This window comes from Rhinichthys klamathensis, unplaced genomic scaffold (assembly GCF_029890125.1).
Source record: "Rhinichthys klamathensis goyatoka isolate OS25496 unplaced genomic scaffold, OSU_Roscu_1.1 h1tg000035l_1, whole genome shotgun sequence".
NCBI classification, from domain to species: domain Eukaryota; kingdom Metazoa; phylum Chordata; class Actinopteri; order Cypriniformes; family Leuciscidae; genus Rhinichthys; species Rhinichthys klamathensis.
The window spans coordinates 435,705-447,500 of NW_026606583.1; the positions used below are offsets into that span (position 1 = coordinate 435,705).

The 11,796-nt window shown below is 47.9% G+C and overlaps 11 non-coding genes across 11 annotated transcripts; all 11 read right to left on the reverse strand.

The window, feature by feature from the left end:
• Positions 1 to 919: 919 nt before the first annotated feature.
• Positions 920 to 1,001, reverse strand: trnal-aag (transfer RNA leucine (anticodon AAG)). The gene has a single exon. It is a non-coding gene; the product is annotated as a tRNA-Leu (tRNA).
• An 835-nt stretch (positions 1,002 to 1,836) lies between these two features.
• On the reverse strand, positions 1,837 to 1,918 carry trnal-aag (transfer RNA leucine (anticodon AAG)). Its single transcript has one exon. It is a non-coding gene; the product is annotated as a tRNA-Leu (tRNA).
• A 973-nt stretch (positions 1,919 to 2,891) lies between these two features.
• trnal-uag (transfer RNA leucine (anticodon UAG)) lies at positions 2,892 to 2,973 on the reverse strand. Its single transcript has one exon. It is a non-coding gene; the product is annotated as a tRNA-Leu (tRNA).
• Positions 2,974 to 3,195: 222 nt separating this feature from the next.
• On the reverse strand, positions 3,196 to 3,277 carry trnal-aag (transfer RNA leucine (anticodon AAG)). Its single transcript has one exon. It is a non-coding gene; the product is annotated as a tRNA-Leu (tRNA).
• Positions 3,278 to 4,566: 1,289 nt separating this feature from the next.
• Positions 4,567 to 4,648, reverse strand: trnal-aag (transfer RNA leucine (anticodon AAG)). Its single transcript has one exon. It is a non-coding gene; the product is annotated as a tRNA-Leu (tRNA).
• A 1,275-nt stretch (positions 4,649 to 5,923) lies between these two features.
• On the reverse strand, positions 5,924 to 6,005 carry trnal-aag (transfer RNA leucine (anticodon AAG)). The gene has a single exon. It is a non-coding gene; the product is annotated as a tRNA-Leu (tRNA).
• A 986-nt stretch (positions 6,006 to 6,991) lies between these two features.
• On the reverse strand, positions 6,992 to 7,073 carry trnal-uag (transfer RNA leucine (anticodon UAG)). Its single transcript has one exon. It is a non-coding gene; the product is annotated as a tRNA-Leu (tRNA).
• A 221-nt stretch (positions 7,074 to 7,294) lies between these two features.
• Positions 7,295 to 7,376, reverse strand: trnal-aag (transfer RNA leucine (anticodon AAG)). The gene has a single exon. It is a non-coding gene; the product is annotated as a tRNA-Leu (tRNA).
• A 1,275-nt stretch (positions 7,377 to 8,651) lies between these two features.
• trnal-aag (transfer RNA leucine (anticodon AAG)) lies at positions 8,652 to 8,733 on the reverse strand. The gene has a single exon. It is a non-coding gene; the product is annotated as a tRNA-Leu (tRNA).
• A 2,188-nt stretch (positions 8,734 to 10,921) lies between these two features.
• Positions 10,922 to 11,003, reverse strand: trnal-uag (transfer RNA leucine (anticodon UAG)). The gene has a single exon. It is a non-coding gene; the product is annotated as a tRNA-Leu (tRNA).
• A 294-nt stretch (positions 11,004 to 11,297) lies between these two features.
• On the reverse strand, positions 11,298 to 11,379 carry trnal-aag (transfer RNA leucine (anticodon AAG)). Its single transcript has one exon. It is a non-coding gene; the product is annotated as a tRNA-Leu (tRNA).
• Positions 11,380 to 11,796: the final 417 nt, after the last annotated feature.

An 11,796-nucleotide genomic window follows, 5' to 3' on the forward strand; every position in this document is an offset into this window, starting at 1 on the left:
AAATTCATTTTTGAAGTGACATTATTGCTGTCCCTGATTCAAGAGGGTGCAGATTTTCAGCCGCTTTTGCGCCTTAGACCCAGCGCCTTAGACCCAGCGCCTTAGACCGCTCGGCCACGCTACCTTGTGAGGGCACCTTCCGTGGGCCATTTTCGCCAATTTTTTCTTTTAATGTCTCTCTTCTCCACAGTTAAATCCGTCGAAATTCTACGTGCCTTGAAGGAGCACCTCGACAGGTGGAAAGGCCTCCTAAATATAGGGGGGACGCAGTTACACTCCTGGAGGCCCCCCTCCCTGCAGATTGCAATTCCATCTCTAATCAAACACACCTGAATTACCTAATCAAAGCCTTTGGGCCATCCTCCAAAATGGCAGCCAGCTGTGTCGCAGTTAAACTCAAAATCATGAGGTAGCTGTCAGATCACCCAAAAAATCTCAATGAGTCAAATTGGCTAACTCCATCATTATAGACTAGACATTTGTTATTATTATGTTTAAATTCATTTTTGAAGTGACATTATTACCGTCCCTGATTCAAGAGGGTGCAGATTTTCAGCCGCTTTTGCGCCTTTTCGGAGCACTCTTAAGGTGTCTGGCCCTCTTTAAAATCACTGCTGGCAGCGGTGGGATTCGGACCCACGCCCCCGAAGAGACTGGAGCCTAAATCCAGCGTCTTAGACCCCTCGGCCACGCTACCCTGACGTGGCTCGATTCGTGGGCCGTTTTCTGGGCATTTTTTTTTTCATAAATAGATTAAACGTTGGGTGCGGACCTTCATCGTCAGGCTCTGAAGCACGCCGAGTTCGGCCAAGGAAAGCAAAAGCGGCAGGGTTTGGAAGAGTCCGGGAGCAAGCAGTGTCACTTCTCCAGTGTTTTCGCTTAGGCATAGCAGCCACGAGTGCCTTCTAAAATGCTGTCTTGGCAGCGGTGGGATTCGAACCCACACCCCCGAAGAGACTGGAGCCTTAATCCAGCGCCTTAGACCGCTCGGCCACGCTACCTTGTGAGGGCACCTTCCGTGGGCCATTTTCGCCAATTTTTTCTTTTAATGTCTCTCTTCTCCACAGTTAAATCCGTCGAAATTCTACGTGCCTTGAAGGATCACCTCGACAGGTGGAAAGGCCTCCTAAATACAGGGGGGACGCAGTTACACTCCTGGAGGCCCCCCTCCCTGCAGATTGCAATTCCATCTCTAATCAAACACACCTGAATTACCTAATCAAAGCCATCCTCCAAAATGGCCAGGCCATCCTCCAAGCCAGGCCAGGCCATCCCCCAAGCCAGGCCATCCTCCAAAATGGCAGCCAGCTGTGTTAAACTCAAAATTATGAGGTAGCTGTCAGATCACCAAAAAAATCTAAATGAGTCAAATTGGCTAACTCCATCATTATAGACTAGACATTTGTTATTATTATGTTTAAATTCATTTTTGAAGTGACATTATTGCTGTCCCTGATTCAAGAGGGTGCAGATTTTCAGCCGCTTTTGCGCCTTTTCGGAGCACACTTAAGGTGTCTGGCCCTCTTTAAAATCACTGCTGGCACCGGTGGGATTCGGACCCACGCCCCCGAAGAGACTGGAGCCTAAATCCAGCGTCTTAGACCCCTCGGCCACGCTACCCTGACGTGGCTCGATTCGTGGGCCGTTTTCTGGGCATTTTTTTTTTCATAAATAGATTAAACGTTGGGTGCGGACCTTCATCGTCAGGCTCTGAAGCACGCCGAGTTCGGCCAAGGAAAGCGGCAGGGTTTGGAAGAGACCGGGAGCAAGCAGTGTCACTTCTCCAGTGTTTTCGCTTAGGAATAGCAGCCACGAGTGCCTTCTAAGATGCTGTCTTGGCAGCGGTGGGATTCGAACCCACGCCCCCGAAGAGACTGGAGCCTTAATCCAGCGCCTTAGACCGCTCGGCCACGCTACCTTGTGAGGGCACCTTCCGTGGGACATTTTCGCCAATTTTTTCTTTTAATGTCTCTCTTCTCCACAGTTAAATCCGTCGAAATTCTACGTGCCTTGAAGGAGCACCTCGACAGGTGGAAAGGCCTCCTAAATACAGGGGGGACGCAGTTACACTCCTGGAGGCCCCCCTCCCTGCAGATTGCAATTCCATCTCTAATCAAACACACCTGAATTACCTAATCAAAGCCTTTGGGCCATCCTCCAAAATGGCAGCCAGCTGTGTCGCAGTTAAACTCAAAATCATGAGGTAGCTGTCAGATCACCAAAAAAATCTCAATGAGTCAAATTGGCTAACTCCATCAGTATAGACTAGACATTTGTTATTATTATGTTTAAATTCATTTTTGAAGTGACATTATTGCTGTCCCTGATTCAAGAGGGTGCAGATTTTCAGCCGCTTTTGCGCCTTAGACCCAGCGCCTTAGACCGCTCGGCCACGCTACCTTGTGAAGGCACCTTCCGTGGGCCATTTTCGCCAATTTTTTCTTTTAATGTCTCTCTTCTTCACAGTTAAATCCGTCGAAATTCTACGTGCCTTGAAGGAGCACCTCGACAGGTGGAAAGGCCTCCTAAATACAGGGGGGACGCAGTTACACTCCTGGAGGCCCCCCTCCCTGCATATTGCAATTCCATCTCTAATCAAACACACCTGAATTCCCTAATCAAAGCCTTTGGGCCATCCTCCAAAATGGCAGCCAGCTGTGTCGCAGTTAAACTCAAAATCATGAGGTAGCTGTCAGATCACCAAAAAAATCTCAATGAGTCAAATTGGCTAACTCCATCATTATAGACTAGACATTTGTTATTATTATGTTTAAATTCATTTTTGAAGTGACATTATTACCGTCCCTGATTCAAGAGGGTGCAGATTTTCAGCCGCTTTTGCGCCTTTTCGGAGCACTCTTAAGGTGTCTGGCCCTCTTTAAAATCACTGCTGGCAGCGGTGGGATTCGAACCCACGCCCATGAAGAGACTGGAGCCTAAATCCAGCGCCTTAGACCCCTCGGCCACGCTACCCTGATGTGGCTTGATTCGTGGGCCGTTTTCTGGCCATTTTTTTTTTCATAAATAGATTAAACGTTGGGTGCGGACCTTCATCGTCAGGCTCTGAAGCACGCCGAGTTCGGCCAAGGAAAGCAAAAGCGGCAGGGTTTGGAAGAGACCGGGAGCAAGCAGTGTCACTTCTCCAGTGTTTTCGCTTAGGCATAGCAGCCACGAGTGCCTTCTAAAATGCTGTCTTGGCAGCGGTGGGATTCGAACCCACGCCCCCGAAAAGACTGGAGCCTTAATCCAGCGCCTTAGACCGCTCGGCCACGCTACCTTGTGAGGGCACCTTCCGTGGGCCATTTTCGCCAATTTTTTCTTTTAATGTCTCTCTTCTCCACAGTTTAATCCGTCGAAATTCTACGTGCCTTGAAGGAGCACCTCGACAGGTGGAAAGGCCTCCTAAATACAGGAGGGACGCAGTTACACTCCTGGAGGCCCCCTCCCTGCAGATTGCAATTCCATCTCTAATCAAACACACCTGAATTACCTAATCAAAGCCTTTGGGCCATCCTCCAAAATGGCAGCCAGCTGTGTCGCAGTTAAACTCAAAATCATGAGGTAGCTGACAGATCACCAAAAAAATCTCAATGAGTCAAATTGGCTAACTCCATCAGTATAGACTAGACATTTGTTATTATTATGTTTAAATTCATTTTTGAAGTGACATTATTGCTGTCCCTGATTCAAGAGGGTGCAGATTTTCAGCCGCTTTTGCGCCTTAGACCCAGCGCCTTAGACCCAGCGCCTTAGACCGCTCGGCCACGCTACCTTGTGAGGGCACCTTCCGTGGGCCATTTTCGCCAATTTTTTCTTTTAATGTCTCTCTTCTCCACAGTTAAATCCGTCGAAATTCTACGTGCCTTGAAGGAGCACCTCGACAGGTGGAAAGGCCTCCTAAATATAGGGGGGACGCAGTTACACTCCTGGAGGCCCCCCTCCCTGCAGATTGCAATTCCATCTCTAATCAAACACACCTGAATTACCTAATCAAAGCCTTTGGGCCATCCTCCAAAATGGCAGCCAGCTGTGTCGCAGTTAAACTCAAAATCATGAGGTAGCTGTCAGATCACCAAAAAAATCTCAATGAGTCAAATTGGCTAACTCCATCATTATAGACTAGACATTTGTTATTATTATGTTTAAATTCATTTTTGAAGTGACATTATTACCATCCCTGATTCAAGAGGGTGCAGATTTTCAGCCGCTTTTGCGCCTTTTCGGAGCACTCTTAAGGTGTCTGGCCCTCTTTAAAATCACTGCTGGCAGCGGTGGGATTCAAACCCACGCCCCCGAAGAGACTGGAGCCTAAATCCAGCGCCTTAGACCCCTTGGCCACGCTACCCTGACGTGGCTCGATTCGTGGGCCGTTTTCTGGCCATTTTTTTTTCATAAATAGATTAAACGTTGGGTGCGGACCTTCATCGTCAGGCTCTGAAGCACGCCGAGTTCGGCCAAGGAAAGCAAAAGCGGCAGGGTTTGGAAGAGACCGGGAGCAAGCAGTGTCACTTCTCCAGTGTTTTCGCTTAGGAATAGCAGCCACAAGTGCCTTCTAAGATGCTGTCTTGGCAGCGGTGGGATTCGAACCCACGCCCCCGAAGAGACTGGAGCCTTAATCCAGCGCCTTAGACCGCTCGGCCACGCTACCTTGTGAGGGCACCTTCCGTGGGACATTTTCGCCAATTTTTTCTTTTAATGTCTCTCTTCTCCACAGTTAAATCCGTCGAAATTCTACGTGCCTTGAAGGAGCACCTCGACAGGTGGAAAGGCCTCCTAAATACAGGAGGGACGCAGTTACACTCCTGGAGGCCCCCTCCCTGCAGATTGCAATTCCATCTCTAATCAAACACACCTGAATTACCTAATCAAAGCCTTTGGGCCATCCTCCAAAATGGCAGCCAGCTGTGTCGCAGTTAAACTCAAAATCATGAGGTAGCTGTCAGATCACCGAAAAAATCTAAATGAGTCAAATTGGCTAACTCCATCATTATAGACTAGACATTTGTTATTATTATGTTTAAATTCATTTTTGAAGTGACATTATTGCTGTCCCTGATTCAAGAGGGTGCAGATTTCAGCCGCTTTTGCGCCTTAGACCCAGCGCCTTAGACCGCTCGGCCACGCTACCTTGTGAGGGCACCTTCCGTGGGCCATTTTCGCCAATTTTTTCTTTTAATGTCTCTCTTCTCCACAGTTAAATCCGTCGAAATTCTACGTGCCTTGAAGGAGCACCTCGACAGGTGGAAAGGCCTCCTAAATACAGGGGGGACGCAGTTACACTCCTGGAGGCCCCCCTCCCTGCAGATTGCAATTCCATCTCTAATCAAACACACCTGAATTACCTAATCAAAGCCTTTGGGCCATCCTCCAAAATGGCAGCCAGCTGTGTCGCAGTTAAACTCAAAATCATGAGGTAGCTGTCAGATCACCAAAAAAATCTCAATGAGTCAAATTGGCTAACTCCATCAGTATAGACTAGACATTTGTTATTATTATGTTTAAATTCATTTTTGAAGTGACATTATTGCTGTCCCTGATTCAAGAGGGTGCAGATTTTCAGCCGCTTTTGCGCCTTTTCGGAGCACACTTAAGGTGTCTGGCCCTCTTTAAAATCACTGCTGGCACCGGTGGGATTCGGACCCACGCCCCCGAAGAGACTGGAGCCTAAATCCAGCGTCTTAGACCCCTCGGCCACGCTACCCTGACGTGGCTCGATTCGTGGGCCGTTTTCTGGGCATTTTTTTTTTCATAAATAGATTAAACGTTGGGTGCGGACCTTCATCGTCAGGCTCTGAAGCACGCCGAGTTCGGCCAAGGAAAGCAAAAGCGGCAGGGTTTGGAAGAGACCGGGAGCAAGCAGTGTCACTTCTCCAGTGTTTTCGCTTAGGCATAGCAGCCACGAGTGCCTTCTAAAATGCTGTCTTGGCAGCGGTGGGATTCGAACCCACGCCCCCGAAAAGACTGGAGCCTTAATCCAGCGCCTTAGACCGCTCGGCCACGCTACCTTGTGAGGGCACCTTCCGTGGGCCATTTTCGCCAATTTTTTCTTTTAATGTCTCTCTTCTCCACAGTTTAATCCGTCGAAATTCTACGTGCCTTGAAGGAGCACCTCGACAGGTGGAAAGGCCTCCTAAATACAGGAGGGACGCAGTTACACTCCTGGAGGCCCCCTCCCTGCAGATTGCAATTCCATCTCTAATCAAACACACCTGAATTACCTAATCAAAGCCTTTGGGCCATCCTCCAAAATGGCAGCCAGCTGTGTCGCAGTTAAACTCAAAATCATGAGGTAGCTGACAGATCACCAAAAAAATCTCAATGAGTCAAATTGGCTAACTCCATCAGTATAGACTAGACATTTGTTATTATTATGTTTAAATTCATTTTTGAAGTGACATTATTGCTGTCCCTGATTCAAGAGGGTGCAGATTTTCAGCCGCTTTTGCGCCTTAGACCCAGCGCCTTAGACCCAGCGCCTTAGACCGCTCGGCCACGCTACCTTGTGAGGGCACCTTCCGTGGGCCATTTTCGCCAATTTTTTCTTTTAATGTCTCTCTTCTCCACAGTTAAATCCGTCGAAATTCTACGTGCCTTGAAGGAGCACCTCGACAGGTGGAAAGGCCTCCTAAATATAGGGGGGACGCAGTTACACTCCTGGAGGCCCCCCTCCCTGCAGATTGCAATTCCATCTCTAATCAAACACACCTGAATTACCTAATCAAAGCCTTTGGGCCATCCTCCAAAATGGCAGCCAGCTGTGTCGCAGTTAAACTCAAAATCATGAGGTAGCTGTCAGATCACCAAAAAAATCTCAATGAGTCAAATTGGCTAACTCCATCATTATAGACTAGACATTTGTTATTATTATGTTTAAATTCATTTTTGAAGTGACATTATTACCATCCCTGATTCAAGAGGGTGCAGATTTTCAGCCGCTTTTGCGCCTTTTCGGAGCACTCTTAAGGTGTCTGGCCCTCTTTAAAATCACTGCTGGCAGCGGTGGGATTCTAACCCACGCCCCCGAAGAGACTGGAGCCTAAATCCAGCGCCTTAGACCCCTCGGCCACGCTACCCTGACGTGGCTCGATTCGTGGGCCGTTTTCTGGCCATTTTTTTTTCATAAATAGATTAAACGTTGGGTGCGGACCTTCATCGTCAGGCTCTGAAGCACGCCGAGTTCGGCCAAGGAAAGCAAAAGCGGCAGGGTTTGGAAGAGACCGGGAGCAAGCAGTGTCACTTCTCCAGTGTTTTCGCTTAGGAATAGCAGCCACAAGTGCCTTCTAAGATGCTGTCTTGGCAGCGGTGGGATTCGAACCCACGCCCCCGAAGAGACTGGAGCCTTAATCCAGCGCCTTAGACCGCTCGGCCACGCTACCTTGTGAGGGCACCTTCCGTGGGACATTTTCGCCAATTTTTTCTTTTAATGTCTCTCTTCTCCACAGTTAAATCCGTCGAAATTCTACGTGCCTTGAAGGAGCACCTCGACAGGTGGAAAGGCCTCCTAAATACAGGGGGGACGCAGTTACACTCCTGGAGGCCCCCTCCCTGCAGATTGCGATTCCATCTCTAATCAAACACACCTGAATTACCTAATCAAAGCCTTTGGGCCATCCTCCAAAATGGCAGCCAGCTGTGTCGCAGTTAAACTCAAAATCATGAGGTAGCTGTCAGATCACCGAAAAAATCTAAATGAGTCAAATTGGCTAACTCCATCATTATAGACTAGACATTTGTTATTATTATGTTTAAATTCATTTTTGAAGTGACATTATTGCTGTCCCTGATTCAAGAGGGTGCAGATTTCAGCCGCTTTTGCGCCTTAGACCCAGCGCCTTAGACCGCTCGGCCACGCTACCTTGTGAGGGCACCTTCCGTGGGCCATTTTCGCCAATTTTTTCTTTTAATGTCTCTCTTCTCCACAGTTAAATCCGTCGAAATTCTACGTGCCTTGAAGGAGCACCTCGACAGGTGGAAAGGCCTCCTAAATACAGGGGGGACGCAGTTACACTCCTGGAGGCCCCCCTCCCTGCAGATTGCAATTCCATCTCTAATCAAACACACCTGAATTACCTAATCAAAGCCTTTGGGCCATCCTCCAAAATGGCAGCCAGCTGTGTCGCAGTTAAACTCAAAATCATGAGGTAGCTGTCAGATCACCAAAAAAATCTCAATGAGTCAAATTGGCTAACTCCATCAGTATAGACTAGACATTTGTTATTATTATGTTTAAATTCATTTTTGAAGTGACATTATTGCTGTCCCTGATTCAAGAGGGTGCAGATTTTCAGCCGCTTTTGCGCCTTTTCGGAGCACACTTAAGGTGTCTGGCCCTCTTTAAAATCACTGCTGGCACCGGTGGGATTCGGACCCACGCCCCCGAAGAGACTGGAGCCTAAATCCAGCGTCTTAGACCCCTCGGCCACGCTACCCTGACGTGGCTCGATTCGTGGGCCGTTTTCTGGGCATTTTTTTTTTCATAAATAGATTAAACGTTGGGTGCGGACCTTCATCGTCAGGCTCTGAAGCACGCCGAGTTCGGCCAAGGAAAGCAAAAGCGGCAGGGTTTGGAAGAGACCGGGAGCAAGCAGTGTCACTTCTCCAGTGTTTTCGCTTAGGAATAGCAGCCACGAGTGCCTTCTAAGATGCTGTCTTGGCAGCGGTGGGATTCGAACCCACGCCCCCGAAGAGACTGGAGCCTTAATCCAGCGCCTTAGACCGCTCGGCCACGCTACCTTGTGAGGTCACCTTCCGTGGGCCATTTTCGCCAATTTTTTCTTTTAACCCTTTCACGCGTACGATCACACCGGTGTGATCAGTCTTGGCTGGTCCCTGGAGCGTACGATCACACCGGTGTGATTAGAACGGTCAGTGCATCACGTGATCAACTGCTAAATTCAAACGTGCTTTCGCGCGTTGGCTGGCGCTGAGCCAGAGACGGACGCACTCAGTGCTGTCATATATCACAACTATTGAGTATTTTAAACCACATAATGTTTATTTTAGGTTTCAGACATTTAAATACACATAAGTACTAGCAAAACAGTGATTTTGAATTGGTAAAATAGACACTGATGTCTATGGAAACGGCTACAATAATCATTTCCATTATAATAACACAAAACGTTTTATTCATATCAGATACCCATTGTGTAAGTAGCTTTACATTTTACCCTATTCTTCTCCTAGTTCACCGGCCACTTACTTTCATGTATTTCGTGAGAAACAACAGATCCGATTCTCTGAACTGTGAAACAAACTAACATGGCGCCGCCCATCGCACATCCAGCTCAACTAACGCGATCGTTATAAAGACGTTTAAACAACAAAACACATCCACTTGCACATATTTGACAATCGGAATATCAGTGTTTCATGCTATAGCTAATACATGTGTGAATATTTTGAATAGAAAAGGAAAAAAGACATAAAAGCAGATCATCACTCATTCAGCTCTGTGTTGTGATTGCGCTGTGTCACGTGACAAGAAATGACGCGTCACCATGGAAACATTAAAGTGGCAGGTTCTAAATAACGGTCGCCTTGAAAAACTCACGCTGGGGGGTCAGTTAGAATATTTTAAACGTACGTGCGAAAGGGTTAATGTCTCTCTTCTCCACAGTTAAATCCGTCGAAATTCTACGTGCCTTGAAGGAGCACCTCGACAGGTGGAAAGGCCTCCTAAATACAGGGGGGACGCAGTTACACTCCTGGAGGCCCCCCTCCCTGCAGATTGCAATTCCATCTCTAATCAAACACACCTGAATTACCTAATCAAAGCCTTTGGGCCATCCTCCAAAATGGCAGCCAGCTGTGTCGCAGTTAAACTCAAAATCATGAGGTAGCTGTCAGATCACCAAAAAAATCTCAATGAGTCAAATTGGCTAACTCCATCAGTATAGACTAGACATTTGTTATTATTATGTTTAAATTCATTTTTGAAGTGACATTATTGCTGTCCCTGATTCAAGAGGGTGCAGATTTTCAGCCGCTTTTGCGCCTTTTCGGAGCACACTTAAGGTGTCTGGCCCTCTTTAAAATCACTGCTGGCACCGGTGGGATTCGGACCCACGCCCCCGAAGAGACTGGAGCCTAAATCCAGCGTCTTAGACCCCTCGGCCACGCTACCCTGACGTGGCTCGATTCGTGGGCCGTTTTCTGGGCATTTTTTTTTTCATAAATAGATTAAACGTTGGGTGCGGACCTTCATCGTCAGGCTCTGAAGCACGCCGAGTTCGGCCAAGGAAAGCAAAAGCGGCAGGGTTTGGAAGAGACCGGGAGCAAGCAGTGTCACTTCTCCAGTGTTTTCGCTTAGGCATAGCAGCCACGAGTGCCTTCTAAAATGCTGTCTTGGCAGCGGTGAGATTCGAACCCACGCCCCTGAAGAGACTGGAGCCTTAATCCAGCGCCTTAGACCGCTCGGCCACGCTACCTTGGGAGGGCACCTTCCGTGGTCCATTTTCGCCAATTTTTTCTTTTAATGTCTCTCTTCTCCACAGTTAAATCCGTCGAAATTCTACGTGCCTTGAAGGAGCACCTCGACAGGTGGAAAGGCCTCCTAAATACAGGGGGGACACAGTTACACTCCTGGAGGCCCCCCTCCCTGCAGATTGCAATTCCATCTCTAATCAAACACACCTGAATTACCTAATCAAAGCCTTTGGGCCATCCTCCAAAATGGCAGCCAGCTGTGTCGCAGTTAAACTCAAAATCATGAGGTAGCTGTCAGATCACCAAAAAAATCTAAATGAGTCAAATTGGCTAACTCCATCATTATAGACTAGACATTTGTTATTATTATGTTTAAATACATTTTTGAAGTGACATTATTACTGTCCCTGATTCAAGAGGGTTCAGATTTTCAGCCGCTTTTGCGCCTTTTCAGAGCACTCTTAAGGTGTCTGGCCCTCTTTAAAATCACTGCTGGCAGCGGTGGGATTCGAACCCACGCCCCCGAAGAGACTGGAGCCTAAATCCAGCGCCTTAGACCCCTCGGCCACGCTACCCTGACGTGGCTCGATACGTGGGCCGTTTTCTGGAGCCTAAATCCAGCGCCTTAGACCCCTCGGCCACGCTACCCTGACGTGGCTCGATTCGTGGGCCGTTTTCTGGGCATTTTTTTTCCATAAATAGATTAAACGTTTGGTGCGGACCTTCATCGTCAGGCTCTGAAGCACGCCGAGTTCGGCCAAGGAAAGCAAAAGCGGCAGGGTTTGGAAGAGACCGGGAGCAAGCAGTGTCACTTCTCCAGTGTTTTCGCTTAGGCATAGCAGCCACGAGTGCCTTCTAAAATACTGTCTTGGCAGCGGTGGGATTCGAACCCACACCCCCGAAGAGACTGGAGCCTTAATCCAGCGCCTTAGACCGCTCGGCCACGCTACCTTGGGAGGGCACCTTCTGTGGGCCATTTTCGCCAATTTTTTCTTTTAATGTCTCTCTTCTCCACAGTTAAATCCGTCGAAATTCTACGTGCCTTGAAGGAGCACCTCGACAGGTGGAAAGGCCTCCTAAATACAGGGGGGACGTAGTTACACTCCTGGAGGCCCCCCTCCCTGCAGATTGCAATTCCGTCTCTAATCAAACACACCTGAATTACCTAATCAAAGCCTTTGGGCCATCCTCCAAAATGGCAGCCAGCTGTGTCGCAGTTAAACTCAAAATCATAAGGTAGCTGTCAGATCACCAAAAAATTCTAAATGAGTCAAATTGGCTAACTCCATCATTATAGACTAGACATTTGTTATTATTATGTTTAAATACATTTTTGAAGTGACATTATTACTGTCCCTGATTCAAGAG